General features: G+C 43.1%; 1 long non-coding RNA gene across 3 annotated transcripts in view; it reads left to right on the top strand.

Annotated features, from left to right (window-relative positions):
- LOC137521607 (uncharacterized) overlaps positions 1 to 15,222 on the top strand; it is a 306,082-nt gene that overhangs the window by 161,033 nt on the left and 129,827 nt on the right. The gene's annotated exons all lie outside the window — the stretch shown is intronic.

Raw genomic sequence — 15,222 nt, 5'->3', positions numbered from 1 at the left:
CCGAACTTTGAATAGCAATTTCGGATATTTTTTAAAATCTGAATAGCACTGTCCGAGCAAACTCGGATTTCCCATCTGAGAGAGAGAGAGAGATTTTAAGTCCCCACATCATTAAAAAAACATGATGCTACATGCCTCATTTACCCTAAAAAACGTTTTAAATGCAATTTAAATAAGCCTTCTTCAGACTTTGTTCCCGTATACTGTCAATATGTTAGAGCACACCACCATATGTACATTCAGCATTCAAAAGAGATGCATAGATTTTTCAGCAAATATAAATAAATGTCATTCAGATGCTTTAAAGTGGAGCTGAACTCTTGCACAGAACAGAATAAAAACAGAGAAATGTACCCTGTATGTATTTCGAGAGCCTGTCTAATTCCCCCTCCTCTGTGTCACAAGTTGTAATTTAATCTCTACATTGTGTCACCTGACAGCCAAAACAGCTAAGCTCATTTGAAAGCACAGGATGTTAAAAATATGTCTGCTTCCATAAAAGCAAGAAGTAGACGCACTGCAGATTTATTGCAGGATTTGTATCAGCTGTAACAAAGAAATGTTTTTATTTAAAGGTTATGTTGTTGCATATCTTTTAGAGCAGAGAGGAAGTTCTGAGTTCAGGTCCACTCTAATTACAACAGAACATGCAAAGTGAGTCTTGACAGGATGTTTGCTACTTACCTGTTTTCTGTTTTGGATGGGCTTCTCTCCATTGCACTGCCCTGCCAGTTGCCACATGTCGGTGGCTCCGACTGCGGCCAGTCGCACAGGGGACAAAGAAGCAGCGCATGCTCTGGCCACTCGCACTGCCCTGCCACCTGTTTGTGGCTCCGACTGCAGCCAGTCGCACAGAGGACAAAGAAGCAGTGCATGCTCTGGCCACTCGCACTCCCTGTCACCTGTTTGTGGCTCTGACTGCAGCCAGTCGCACAGAGGACAAAGAAGCAGCGCATGCTCTGGCCACTCGCACTGCCCTGCCACCTGTTTGTGGCTCCGACTGCAGCCAGTCGCACAGAGGACAAAGAAGCAGCGCATGCTCGGGCTACTCGCACTGCCCTGCCACCTGTTTGTGGCTCCGACTGCAGCCAGTCGCACAGAGGACAAAGAAGCAGTGCATGCTCTGGCCACTCGCACTCCCTGTCACCTGTTTGTGGCTCTGACTGCAGCCAGTCGCACAGAGGACAAAGAAGCAGCGCATGCTCTGGCCACTCGCACTCCCTGTAATTTCTCGCTCCTGCCCAGATGTGCACAGCAACCGAGGCCGGTACAGTGTTATGTATTCTTGACAAGTACCGGTCATACATCAGTGTCATTTCTCAAATATGCATGTTCAGAACACTATCGGCTGCTGTGCACATTCGGGCAGGAGCGCAAAATACAGGAATTACTTGTTGAATGGGGGGCAGAGCAGCACAACTGAGATAAGCCCATTGAAACCAATGATCGCTAGTCAGAGTGTTGGACAATTATTTGGGGGGGGCGCTTGGTGACTGCAGGCCTAGGGCACTGGAAAGTACAAATCCGGCCCTGTGGCCAGCAGGTGGTTTTTCCAGCTCCCAGTCCGACACTGGTTGTGCTATAGAATTTGGGTGACCATTTGATCCCTGAAAGTGAAGATTTTTATATCTATGTTTGAGATCTATTTCTGTAGGCCAATATATTCAGTAACTGAATTTGGAACATCCCTGTTGTATTTGATAGTGTGGTCTTGAAATATTTTCCAGGATCTTTGAACTTTAAACTTCATTTTTGTAAGGTGTGAGAAACATTCTCTGAACAATCTAATTATTTGTGCTTTGACTTTTCAACCTCCATGCTATAAGTTGCGGGTTCTCTAAATTTAGATAAGAGATGTGATTTGGATGAGAAAACTAATATATATATATATATATATATATATATATATATATATATATATATATATCTATATATATATAATCACTGACGGCCCGTTTCCACTATCGTGAATTCGCATGCGCATCCCGCATGCAGATTCTCATGGGCAATACAAGTGGATGGGCTTGTTTCCACTTGTCAGGATTTCTGAGCGTTTTTCTGTGCAGAAAAAATCTGCATGGCAGAGCCATCAGAATTCGCATATAATGTATTTAATAGGAAATTCGCATGCGATTTTGGTATGCGAATTTTCATGCTAATTTGCATACGATTTCACGTAGAAACAATGGAAAATCACACAGGCACTGCAATGGTTAAATTCGCATACATAGTCATCAATGCGAAATCGATTGCTGGGGAGAGTGATTAGAGCCGGATCATCTACAAGGCAAACCTAGGCAGTTGCCTCGGGCCCGGAGAGATTCTAGAGGCCTGGTGGATGCTAGCCCCCCACCAAATGTAACTGAAAAAGTCAGGTGACCATCAGTGGTGGGCAAAAAGTACTATTTTGCCTAGGGCCTCATTTTATCTTATTCCTTTCTGGGAGTGATGGTGGGAGATGGAGAGAAATGGCAGATAAGGGAGGGGGGGGTCTCCCCATTTCCATTCATGTTCAGTCCCAAGTATTCCTCGGGCTCAGGTTTTCAAATGTTGACTTACAGTTTGCCACCTTAGTCGTCTTAGGTCTCTCAACAGCACCAAGAACCTTCATAAACATCCTACAAGGTTTAGTGATTGTTGGCAGACAAGGTAATCAGAATATTTCACTTCCTGGGTGAAATTTCCTCCAATAACTAGTTCAGAATAATTACTGATACGTTATAGGAATCATAATACTGTATACATATTTGCCACAAAAATGTGTTTGCTGGCGAGAACAATTTCGCCAATCTGTGTTGACATATCCTGGGAGTAAAGTTGTCCACCATTTCCATGGTGAAATGGAGCCACTAGCCACTAGCATCTGAAACTCTTATACTCTCTGCAAACTATAACCTGTGGAATCTTTGGAAATGAACATGATTAGGTATGTGGAAATATTTCTAACTTCTATCCCTCCCACCCACATCCCTTTTTCAAAGAAGTTTATTTGGAGGCTGGAGGTGCCCGGGTAATATAGAGAGGTGGGTAATATGGAGAGACACCCAAATTACCTTTAATAGCCACTACAAGGGGCTGTTACCAAAGGTGCATTTGGTGGCGTCCAAATTATTGATGGATAGGGTTAGGCATTGCTGAGGGGTCCTTAACACTAGAATTACCGAGTTTTCTATTTTCTGTTGCAAGGCTAGAGGTGTTATTCACCCCTGCTGAGATGTTCACAGGTCTTCAGGGTTGATTATCTTCAATCTATTGTTGTGCAAACCACCCATTACCTGTACATTCAAATTTGTGTACACAGAGTAGCTGTGTGAGACTTGGAAACCTTCAGAAATGCCTGTCCTATCTATCTATACAAAATATCCCCCACATTCACTGATCTGCAAATTCACAATATATGGAAACACAAGTCTTTTATCAAAAACTAGCTGATTGCCCGGCGTTGCCCGGGAATATATTTGGCTGGTGTCGACTCCACCCACTTTTTCTAACCCTAACAATTAATCAATGACCAAGTTTGTGAGCTTTGTGGTCTTTGGCATCAATAATTTGTATTGAAATGAAAAAATCTGATGGGTTGTTTGTGGCTCCACCCCCTTTTCTGAATTTGAACCCCAGTCACCCAATGACCAACTGTACCAGGTTTGAGGCCTCTGCCATTAACAGTGCAAGAATGGTAGCAATTAAATATTCCACTTGAAAAGCAATAGGTGAAGCTTTATACACTATTGTAGGCTCCACCCACTTTTCTGAATATTAATCCCATTCACTGAGTGAGCAACTGTGCAAAGTTTAAGAACCCTCCAATTAACAGTGTAAGAATGGCTGCAGTTTACATTTTCCCAGTGAAATTTGTATTTGTCTCCACCCACTGATGACCCGGCATTGCCCGGGTATGTATTTGACAGGTGTTGGTTCCGCCCACTTCTTCTAACCCTAACGCACAAACACTCAATGACCAAGTTTGTGAGCTTTGGGGTCTTTAGCATCAATAATTTGTATATTCCCATAGAAATTAAACAAATCAGATTGGCTCTTTGTGGCTCTGCCCCTCTTCAGCATTTGAACCCCAGTCACCCAATGACCAACTGTAGCAGGTTTGAGGCATCTGCTATTACCAGTGTAAAAATGGCAGCAATTTAAATATTCCCCTTGAAAATCGACAGGTGAATTTTGATTGGCTATGATATGCTCCACCCACTTCCCTGAATATTAATCTCAGTCACCCAGTGACCATCTGGGCAATGTTTGGGAACCCTGCCATTAACAGTGTAAGAAGGCCTTCAGTCTACATTTTCCCAGTGAAATTTGGTTTTGGCTCTGCCTTCTTTTTGTCACCTGGACATACAGTCACTCAATGACCAAGTTTCTGAGCTTTGGGGTCCTTGGCATCAATAATTTGTATTTTCCAAGAAATGAAACTGTTTGTGGCTCTGTCCCCTTTTCTGAATTTGAACCCCAATGACTAACTGTACCAGGTTTGAGGCTTGTGCCGTTAACAGTGCAAGAATGGCAGCAATTTTAATATTCCCCTTGAAAATCAACAGCTGATTTTGATTGGCTTTTTTAGGCTCTACCCACTGTTATGAATATTAATCCCAGTCACCCAGTAACCAATTGTGCAAAGTTTGAGAACCCTGCCATTAACAGTGTAAGAAGGGCTGCAGTTTACAATTTCCCAGAAAATCTGTTTTTGACTCCACCTACTTTTTGTAACCTTGACACACAGTCAAACAAGTTTGTGAGCTTTTGGGTTCCAGGCATCAAAATTGTGTGAATGGAAGCAGTTTATCCAAAAAAAAGCAGATCTGATTGGATTTTTGTGGCTCCACCCCTTTAGTGAATTTGAACCACAGTCACTTGATGATCGACTGTAGCAGATTTGAGGCCTCTGCCATTAACAGTGTAAGAATGACAGCAGTTTCAATATTACCCTTGAAAATCAATAGGTGAATTTTGATTGGCTCTTGTAGGCTCCACCTACTTTTCCATATATTAATCCTAGTCCCCCAGTGACCAACTGTGTCAAGTTTGAGATCCCTGCCATTAACAGTGTAAGAATCGCTGCAATTTATATTTTGCCATGTAAAAAGTTGTTTTTGGCTCTGCCCACTAACCTTGACATACAGTCACTCACTGACCAAGTTTATGAGCTTTGTGGTCTTTGGCATCAATAAGTTGCATGTTACCATTGAAATTAAACAAATCTGATTGGCTGTTTTTGGCCCACTCCCTTTTCAGAATTTAAACCCCAGTCTCCCAGTGACTGACTGTACCAGATTTGAGGCCTCTGCCATTAAGAGTGTATGAATAGCAGCAATGTAATTATTCCCCTTGAAAATCAAAAGGTGAATTTTGATTGGCTGTTGTAGGCTACACCCACTTTCCTGAATATTAGTCCCAGTCACCCAGTGGCAAACTGTGTCAAGTTTGAGAACCCTGCCAATAACAGAATGGCTGAAATCAATTTAAAAAATCTGATTGGCTGTTTGTGGCTCCACCCACTTTAGTGAATTTGGACCCCAGTCACCCAATAACTGACTGTATCAGGTTTGAGACCTCTGCCATTAAAGGATACCACAGCTGAATAAACAGATAACTCCAGTGTGTGGGGGGTCAAAAGTACATACTGTGACCTCCTCCTGCCCCCTCTGTCTGCCGCTGTTCGTGCACTATTCATGCCGGTGTCCCAGCGACTTGCTTGACCCTTGACCTGAACATATTTCTTCCCTCTTCACTTCTGGCCGGCGCATAACTTTCGGCTCAGAAGCACGCTGTCCTCTCCGTCTAATCTGGGCTGCGTGTGCGCTCCATTACACCAAGCGTCACATAATTAGCATGTGACGCTTGGTGTATTGGAACACACACGCAGCCCAGATTAGACGGAGTAAAATGTAATGTAAATGTTCCCCCTTGAAAATCAATAGGTACATTTTGATTGGCTGTTTTTAGGCTCCACCCACATTTCTGAATATTAATCCCAGTCACCCAGTGGCCAATTGTGTCAAGTTTGGGAACCCTGCCATGTAAAAAATTAAGTTGTTGGCGCCTCACAATTTTTCTAACCTTGACATACAGTCACTCTATCAAGTTTATCAGCTTTGGGGTCCTTGGTATCGATACTTTGTATATTCCCATTGAAAAATAAACAAATCTGATTGGCTGTTTGTGGCTCCGCCCCCTTTCTGAATTTGAACCCTAATCACCCAGTGACCGACTGTACCAGGTTTGAGGCATCTGCTATTAACCGTATAAGAATGGTAGCAGCTTAAATATTCCCTTTGAAAATCGAAAGGTGAATTTCTATTGGCTGTTGTAGGCTCCACCTACCTTCCAAATTCTTAATCTCATTCACCCAGTAAACTGTGCAAAGTTTGAGAACCCTGCCATTAACGGTGTAAGAATGCCTACAGTTTATATTTTCCCAGTGAAATCTGTTTTTGGCTCCGCCCACTTTTTGTAACCTGGACACACAGTCACTCAATGACCAAGTTTGTGAGCTTTCAGGTTCCTGGCATCAAAAATGTGTGAATGGAAGCAGTTTATCCACCAAGGAAATCTGATTGGCTGTTTGTGGCCCCGCCCCTTTAGTGAATTTGGACCCCAGTTACCCAAAGACACACTGTAGGAAGTTTGAAGCCTCTGCCATTAACAGTGTAAGAATGGCAGCAGTTTAAATATTCCCCTTGAAAATCAATAGGTGAATTTTGATTGGCTTTTTTAGGCTCCACCCACTTTCTTGAATCTTAATCGCATTCACCCAGTGACCAAGTGTGGCAAGTTTAAAACCCTGCGATTAACAGTCTAAGAATGGCTGCAGTTTACATTTTCCCATTTAAAATGAATAGCTGCAATTTGATTGGCTGTTTTATGCTCCGCCCACTTTTCCTGGATTTGTAACCTCGGTCACCAAGTGACCAACTGTGCCAAGTGTGGGGACTCTGGCTTGATTACTGGCAGAATGGCAGCCTTTTACACTTTTTCCATTGACTTGAATGGGTGAAATCTGATTCGCTGTTTGTAGCTCCGCCCACGTGTGCAGGGGGGACGCGAGACCCCCAGAACATATCATCCCAGGTAGTAAGGGATCTGTGTACCAAGTTTCGTTCAAATCGGTCATGCCGTTTTCGCGTGATCGCGGCACACACACACACACACACACACACACACACACACACACACACACACACACACACACACACACACACACACACACACACACACACACACACACACACACACACACACACACACACACACACACACACACACACACACACACACACACACACACACACACACACACACACACACACACACACACACACACACACACACACACACACACACACACACACATACATCCGATTTTATATATATATATAGATTGTGTGAAAACAGAATGAAAAGTTGCTGATACAATGACATGAATACAATGAAAACTTGCAGATTTTATTTAAGTATTTATATAGCGCCAACATATTACGCAGCACTGTACAGAGTATATTGTCTCGTCACTAACTGTCCCTCAGAGGGGCTCACAATCTAGTCCCTGTCATAATCATACATTATGTCTATGTATGTATCATGTAGTGTATGTCAAAAAGGTTGGGAACCACTGTCCTAGGAGATATCTCAGGAGAAAACATGAATTGCATATGGACTTGTGTGTGTGCGCGCATGTGTGTGCGCGCATGAGCAAAGACGAAGGGGGGAGAGGCACAAATATCAGCTTTCGCTCAGGGCGCTGTGAAACCTAAGGCCGGCCCTGCCCACAGCTGAACTCTGGTCCCCTACCTCTCGTGTCCCTACCTCTCCCTCTAGATTGTAAGCCTTTGGGCAGGGTCCTCCTCCTTTTGTGTCCTACCTGATGTTGCACCTCCATTACTGTGAACCCATGCTATGCATTTGAGTGAACCTAACTTGCCTAATCTCCATGCTCCCATCCAGTGATTGACTAAGCATTACCTGGTACTCATACTGTGCTGCGTGATCTGGTTTTCTTGTATTCCTGTATTGTCATATTGCTGTATGTCACCCCTAAATATTGTCTGTAACCTAAATTAATGTACAGCACTGCGTAATATGTTGGCGCTTTATAAATACAAGAAATAATAATAATACCTCTCGCTGTGCAGTGTCTTTTGCAAGCTGAGGAAGTTCACACCAGACTTTATTCACCGTGCCCAATAGCGTTGTTTTGCGCTGCAGCAGTCTGTGCGACAGTGACAGTGAAGTAAAGAAATTGTCCGTCGTGGGTTTATATAAATATCATATGTATTATGGCAATGACAAACCTTAGCAGACTCCCATCCAGTGACTGGAACACAACACCAAAAAGATAAGCGTATGATGCTGCATAAACCGCACCACAGTATATAGAAGGTACAAATAAGACTTGGAAGGCTTATTTGTACTTTCTATATACTGTGGTGCGGTTTATGCAGGGTCATACGCTTATCTTTTTGGTGTTGTGTTCCTATTTCTGTTGGGCCTTTCTGCACACATGTATTTATTAAAATCTTCATGAGCCTGATGTTATTTAGTGTCATCTAGTATTAGTGATGGTGCTTGTCCTACTTTTGGGTTTTTCATCCCATCCTGTGACTGACTATGCATTACCTTACAAAGGACAGAATTCTCTGGTTGTGGGGGATGTGAGGTTTGGCAAATAGAGTAACTCAGATCCAAGGTGATTTAGTTCAAGTAAACAAATGGAAATGTGCGTGTTTTCAGAACAAAAGAAAGCGAACAATGGAGTTGATAGCATGTTAAAAAACTCAGCAGGGGTGCTACTAGGTGTGAGCTCCAGGGAATTTACGCAAATCTGCGCAGCTGTGGTAAATCTAGTGTTAAAGGATACCCGAGGTGACATGTGATATGATGAGATAGACATGTGTATGTACAGTGCCTAGCACACAAATATCTATGCTGTGTTCCTTTTTTTTCTTTCTCTGCCTGAAAGAGTTAAACATCAGGGCCTCGATTCACAAAGCGGTGATAACCCAGTTATCACGCCTAAAAGACTTTAGGCGTGATAACCTTTGCACCACTGAGTTATCACCGATTTTTGCTCTAACTCGCGCGAAGTTTCCGCGCGTACGTGCGCGCGCAAAGTCCCATAGGGTTTAATGGGAGCTTCGCGTGAAGCGGGGACGCTGCGCGCGCACGTGCGCGGTTGCGCGCGCAAAACTTTGCGCGAGTTGCTTCTTATCATGCCTAAAGTGAGTTTAGGCGTGATAAGGGGCTTTTCACTGGCGTGCAAACACTTTGCACCGCTTTGTGAATCGAGCCCCAGGTATGTAAGTGGCAGACTGGCAGTTCCTGTCTGAGCCAGGACTGGGTCATACTACAGTGTGCCCCTCACTGATAAGAAATTACAACTATAAAACACTTTCCTAGCAGAAAATGGCTCCTCAGAGCAGGAAAGAAATAAAAAAGGGTCAATAGTTCATAGATTTTAGCTCTGGCATACTTCAATGAATGTGTCATTGAGCAAAAACAATAAAACAGTGAAAACATAAAAAGTAGATTTAAATATATGATAAAGATAAAACTGTGGAATATCTTCTTAAAAAGTCCTTTTTAGGGGAAGGAGGATAGGATACAATTGTTTATTTCATTAGTTTATTTTCACCTCGGGTGTTCTTTAAGGTTAAGCATTGCTGGAGGGGGTCCTCAGGGTTATTATTCATCAGTGTAGGGGGTCCTTAGTGTTAGGCATCGGTGGGGGGATTCTTCAGGTTAAGCATCAGCTCAAGGATTGGTTAGGGTTAGGCGTCAGCAGGGGGGTTTAGCTAGGTATAGGCATTGAGAGAAAAGGCTCATGTGAGAGCGAGGTTGGTTAGGCCATAGTATTATGTCGGTAAAGATTTCCAATTTTACTATCGGAATTACTCAGTGATGCATCATAGAATATCTGTAATTTACAGATATTCTGCTTGCGGATATCTCCGGCACCCAAAGTCTCGTGGCATCTATTTTAAATGTGCACCCCTCCCATAGTCAGTATCTCTGCAGACAAGGATCTGTAAGCATGTGCTGCATCTTTCTCTCTGTATCTGGTAAAGCTATTTCATGTTGACCTATGGAATTGTCACTGTGATCTACACTGCAAGATTAAACCTGAGTCGCCTATCTGTTTATACTGACTTTATGTAAGTTATTGCCATTCCACTGAGACTTGGGACAGTCTAGGGATCAGTAATTACATAGCCACAGCAGCTGAAACAGAATAGTCAAAACAAAGAGAACACCATACAGTCATCACTGTAATATTCAGCAAGCCTGAGAGCCCTGCTATTCACACTACAGATTGCAGTCCATTGCATCCAGCATACTACAGAACTGGCTCAACATCTCAGTCAGAACTATCCCAGCTACACTACAGTAATCTGTGGGGATTCCAGTGGGAATGTAAATTGTGTGTCTGCATAATAAACTGATTTTTTCTGAGATTGAATATTGCTCATTAGCCTGCACTGTGAAGCTAAAGAAAGCCAGCATTTATCTCTGCAGACCATCTCTCCTGCACCCGCCTGCTGCAATATTGTTACATTGTATCAGCCTATGAGCAGCCAACTCCCTGTAGCCTGACACCTATGGCTGAACAAGTCTTCCCTCTGATCCAAGCTGTAAAACACTGAGGATCAGCAAATACCTGACAGACACTCTGCTAAAAGAGAAAAATGCAGATGTAATGACAGAAGCAAGTGCCAGACCCAAACGTGTAACCAAACTTTTTTTGAAATCTAAAGAAAGCTTGAAGTTACTATGGAAGAGTTCTCAGTTGATATAACACACCTCTGGGAGAGGACTGTGCATTACATGCCTGAAGTCACACGGCCTAGCCAGAGAGTACTACAACTAGAGGGCGCTCTCTTACAATTCAAGTCTCCATATGAAAATTATCAGTATATGTCATTCCTAAGGAGCACAAACACAAAAGAATCTTTAGATGAAATAAAAAGGTTTGAACATCTGAACCAAGAGAAAAGTGAAAAGGTGATTGAAGCTAATGAAGAGGCAAGAATTACACAGTTGCAAGAAACTGCATCTCCAGTGTCAGACAGGGGAGTGGAAAACTGAGGAAATCCACCTGCTGGCCAAGCAGCAGAAACCATGTTATCACTCCCAACAGAAACCTGCAGCAAGTCTTCACAGTGAGCAGCAACATCTGATTACAGCTGCTTGGCCAGCAGGTTGATTTCTTCAGCTTTACCAACTCCCAGTCCAACACTGCATCTCATCACTCCACATCCACTAGACACACTAAGAGTTCTTCAAGATCATCCCATTTAAGAAGCTCTATGCTTAGTGAACTTGTAAGGGCTCATGCAGAGGTAGAGGCTGTCAAGGTGCGAGCTGCCTTCGCAGACAAGAAAGCAGAAATGGAGGCAGAAGCTGCCCGCAAGAAAGTTGAAATTGAAGCCCTAGACAGAAAATGTGAGCAAACTACTGCAGAAGCAAAATTAAGAGTTTTAGAACAAGCTGTTGAAGCTTCGGACAGTGTCAGTATGGCAAATTCGGAAGATCCCATAGAGCGCACTAAGAACTACATCCCAAACCAGAACACCAGTTTTACTGCACCTTTTGATGCTCATGATGACACAGACACTCCTTTAAAGGGAACCTAAACTGAGAGGGATATGGATGTTTACTTTTAAACAATACCAGTTGCCTGGCAGTCCTGCTGATCTCTTTGACTGCAGAAGTGGCTAAATCACATACCTGAAACAAGCGGAGCCTAAGCACCCCTGGATGAGCACGCCTGACACATACCCACGTGCATCTCCGAAGTAACCTCTAAAACCGTTTGTCGGCATGAGGGACGCTGAAACATGGAGACCTATTTGAGGGCTGAGCTGGGACGCCAGCCGACCATAGGTCCACGTAGTCTAACAGCTATCCAACTGCACAGCAACGGAGATGGTGAAAATACATTATCTGGGACAAAGTACCCTAAACCGGAAAAGCCGCTATAGAGACTGATGACTTTTATTGGTGAGACCAGTCCTTTTACAGCAGCTTGCATGTTACTGCTTGTACCTAAAGCTATTTAGCAAGGCCACTATGGACATCGCTTACTAGAACACTAACCTGCATGCAATGATTATGCTTGCAGCAAATTGATAATTATGCGGGAGTAGGTGGACGGCAATTGCCCTAGCATTCACTACTGAGCTGTGTGCAGCTTTGATGATAGGGAGCAAAGATACTTTGGCTATTATAAGCAAAACTAACTTGCATGCAATCGCTATGCTTACAGCAATTTTATTTATCATGTGGAAGTAAGAGGACTGTGACAGCCTAAGGAAATACTACAGAGCGGTCATTGCTTCAAGTGGTACCCACACTATACATGATATGTCAGTTTAGGCTATATGCGTGGTGTGTATGTGAGGTGTGAGTGCATTTGTTGGCCGGCCAGAAATGTTGCATAATAGGCTCTGCAACTTACCCTTGTTTTTATTTTCTGTATGTCTTTTATCACTAATTTTTGATACTAATAAATTGATATATATTGAGTACTACACGTTATACCACAAATTTGTCCATTTCATATATGTTGTTCAGGGGCTGTAGCTAAAGTATTAGAGACACAGGATCAACAGGAGAGTTAGGCAACTGGTATTTTAAAAGGAAACATCCATATCCTTCTCAGTTTAGGTAGGGAATCTATTGTAACCACAAAAGAGCTTAAACCTTCTAGTCCCTCTGCCCATCAAGATGGGCCCTCAAGCATCAGGCTGTCAACTCAAGAGTCGGCATCCAAGCCAAGCTACCATCACCTCTTCATGTTATGGATCTGCTTCCTGATAACAGCATTACTTCTGAATCACATCCTGCCATAGCAATGAACTTCAAACCTGCTCCTGGCTTAAACCCCCATGCAAATCTATACTTCCCTAGGCCACCATGTGCTGATGTGTCAGACTTTGCTAGATACATGGTTTGCTTTGAGTTCACAAACACTGGCCTCAAAAGGCTGCCATAAATGACTTTGAAATACCTCCTAGTGAAGAATTTGACATGTTAATAAATTGGCTAGGCCCTCAGTCAAGAGAACATGTAAAGTGACTGAAAGCTGTTCATGTTGACAAGCCATCTGCAGGTCTATACTCAGCTTGGGAATGCCTAGACCAGAGTTATGGTAGTCCGAGAGATGCTCTGCTTAACAGATTGAAAAACTTTTCCAAGATATCCGTTAGGGCTGGTTCAGACGGACGTTTGCAGAGCGTTTACAGCCAGCGTTCAGGGCTTGGTGTTAAACGCTCCCATTCAAGTGAATGGGAGCGTTTGTACCAAGCTTTCAAGCGCGTTTACACAAACGCGGCGTTTGGGTCCCGATTTTCTCTGGCGTTCAAGGAGCCCCTGGAAGCTACATGTAGCTTCCAGGGGAGGTTAACCGCGACGGCTAATGTCCCCCTAGGGGAAGAAAAAACGCGACCGCATCCAAACGCACACGAACGCTGCTGAACGCGACGCCAGCAAACGCAACGCCTCCAAACGTCCGTCTGAACCAGCCCTTAAGGATAATCAGAAATTTCAGGAACTTTTGCTTGAACTACAACTGACTAAGGCAGATATTCACCTTCCAGGCCTTAGCTATCTTGACACAGCCCATGGTGTGAATCTAATTGCTGCAAAACTGCCATATCGAATACAGGAGAAGTGGACAGCCATGGGTTCAAAGTACAAGAAAGAGAAATAAGTTTCTTTCCCACCATTCTACTACTTCTGTGACTTCATCATGAACATTGCAGATACCAAGAATGATCCAAGTTTCTTTTTCAACAAATCAAACATTCCTGGTACAAATTTATCTAAAGGCAAATTTGCTCTAAATAAACCCATAAGTCGTTGGGGCCCCATGTCTGTTAATAAAGATGAATGTGCTACCTGATCCTGTTGCTAACATTGAAAAAGAACTGCTTTGGGTTCTGAAAAAAAAAACACTGCAAGAATTTTAAAGAAACTTGGGATTTGTGTTAAGTGTTGTGCTTCAACAGAACACATTGCAAAAGACTGTAAGGCTGGAATCAAATGTAAAGATTGTGGAAGCAATACCCATGTACAATCACTCCATCCTCTTCAGCATACCTCCACTTCTGCAAATTCTAATCCTGCCTGGTAGGGGGAATGCAAACCAGACAGCAGACTCTACTTCAATTTCTTCTACATGCACTGAGGTTTGTGGAGAAGATCTTTGTGACAGTTCTTGTACAAAAATATTCCTAGTCAGAGTGTATCCCAAAGGACAGCCTGAAAGAGCCATGAAACGATATACAATTATAGATGATCAGAACAATTGCTCACTTGCCAAGTCAGAATTCTTTTATTACTTCAGGGTTAAAGGAGATTCCCTATCATACACACTTGACACACGTGGAGGTGTTTCAGAAGTGGTAGAGAGAAGAGCTATTGGATTCATGATAGCTCCTCTTGATGGTACTATAGAACTACCACTGCCTACCCTTGTTCAATGCAACCAGATTTCTTCCCACAGAGAAGAGAGCCCTACTCCTAAAGCTTCCTTTCATCATGCACATTTAAGAGCTGTAGCCGAACACTTGCCAGCATTTGATAAAAAATGCAGAAATTTTGCTTTGCAGAGACATTCTAAGGGTGCATAAACACACCAGCAAATAAATGGTCCCCATGAAGTGTTGCTGCTTCTACCTTGGTAATAACCCTCTTCTGGTCAATGGAAGACCTGAGACTGCTGGAAAGTCTTTATCCCTTGGATTACAATTTTGAGTCAGCTGAGGTTTGACATATTGTGGCCTCTCTGACTTGAAGATGGGTTGTGTTACAAGAACTTTTGTCAAGATCACCTACTGAGACTTCCTCAAGCAAACATGTTTGCTATGTTTATTGTTGTTTGCTTCATTTTCCAGGTTTCAAATGACAAGTTTGTCACGCCGTGGACTTAATATTACACTAATGCTGCTTTAATATTAGTGAACTCTAAAGACTTCTTTACCAGGCTCTACCTGCAGCCACTTCTAAAACAGGTGCTCTTTGCCAAGGTGCAATTAGCAGTCATGCATGCTGAGACACTTGGTTTTGGGCCTTGCAACATCTGATAATGCAAAGGTTCCTGCACGTACTGTTGCTTTAAATGTATCAGGAGGCTCTACCTGCAGCTACTTCTAATGCTGGGAATACACGGGTCGATTCCGGTGCTCAATTCTGCGCCTGAACGCTTTGCCCGCTCGA

The sequence above is a fragment of the Hyperolius riggenbachi genome, chromosome 6 (assembly GCF_040937935.1).
Source record: "Hyperolius riggenbachi isolate aHypRig1 chromosome 6, aHypRig1.pri, whole genome shotgun sequence".
NCBI classification, from domain to species: Eukaryota; Metazoa; Chordata; class Amphibia; order Anura; family Hyperoliidae; genus Hyperolius; species Hyperolius riggenbachi.
Note: the sequence above shows the minus strand (reverse complement) of the source record. Positions and strands in the feature narration are given on the sequence as shown.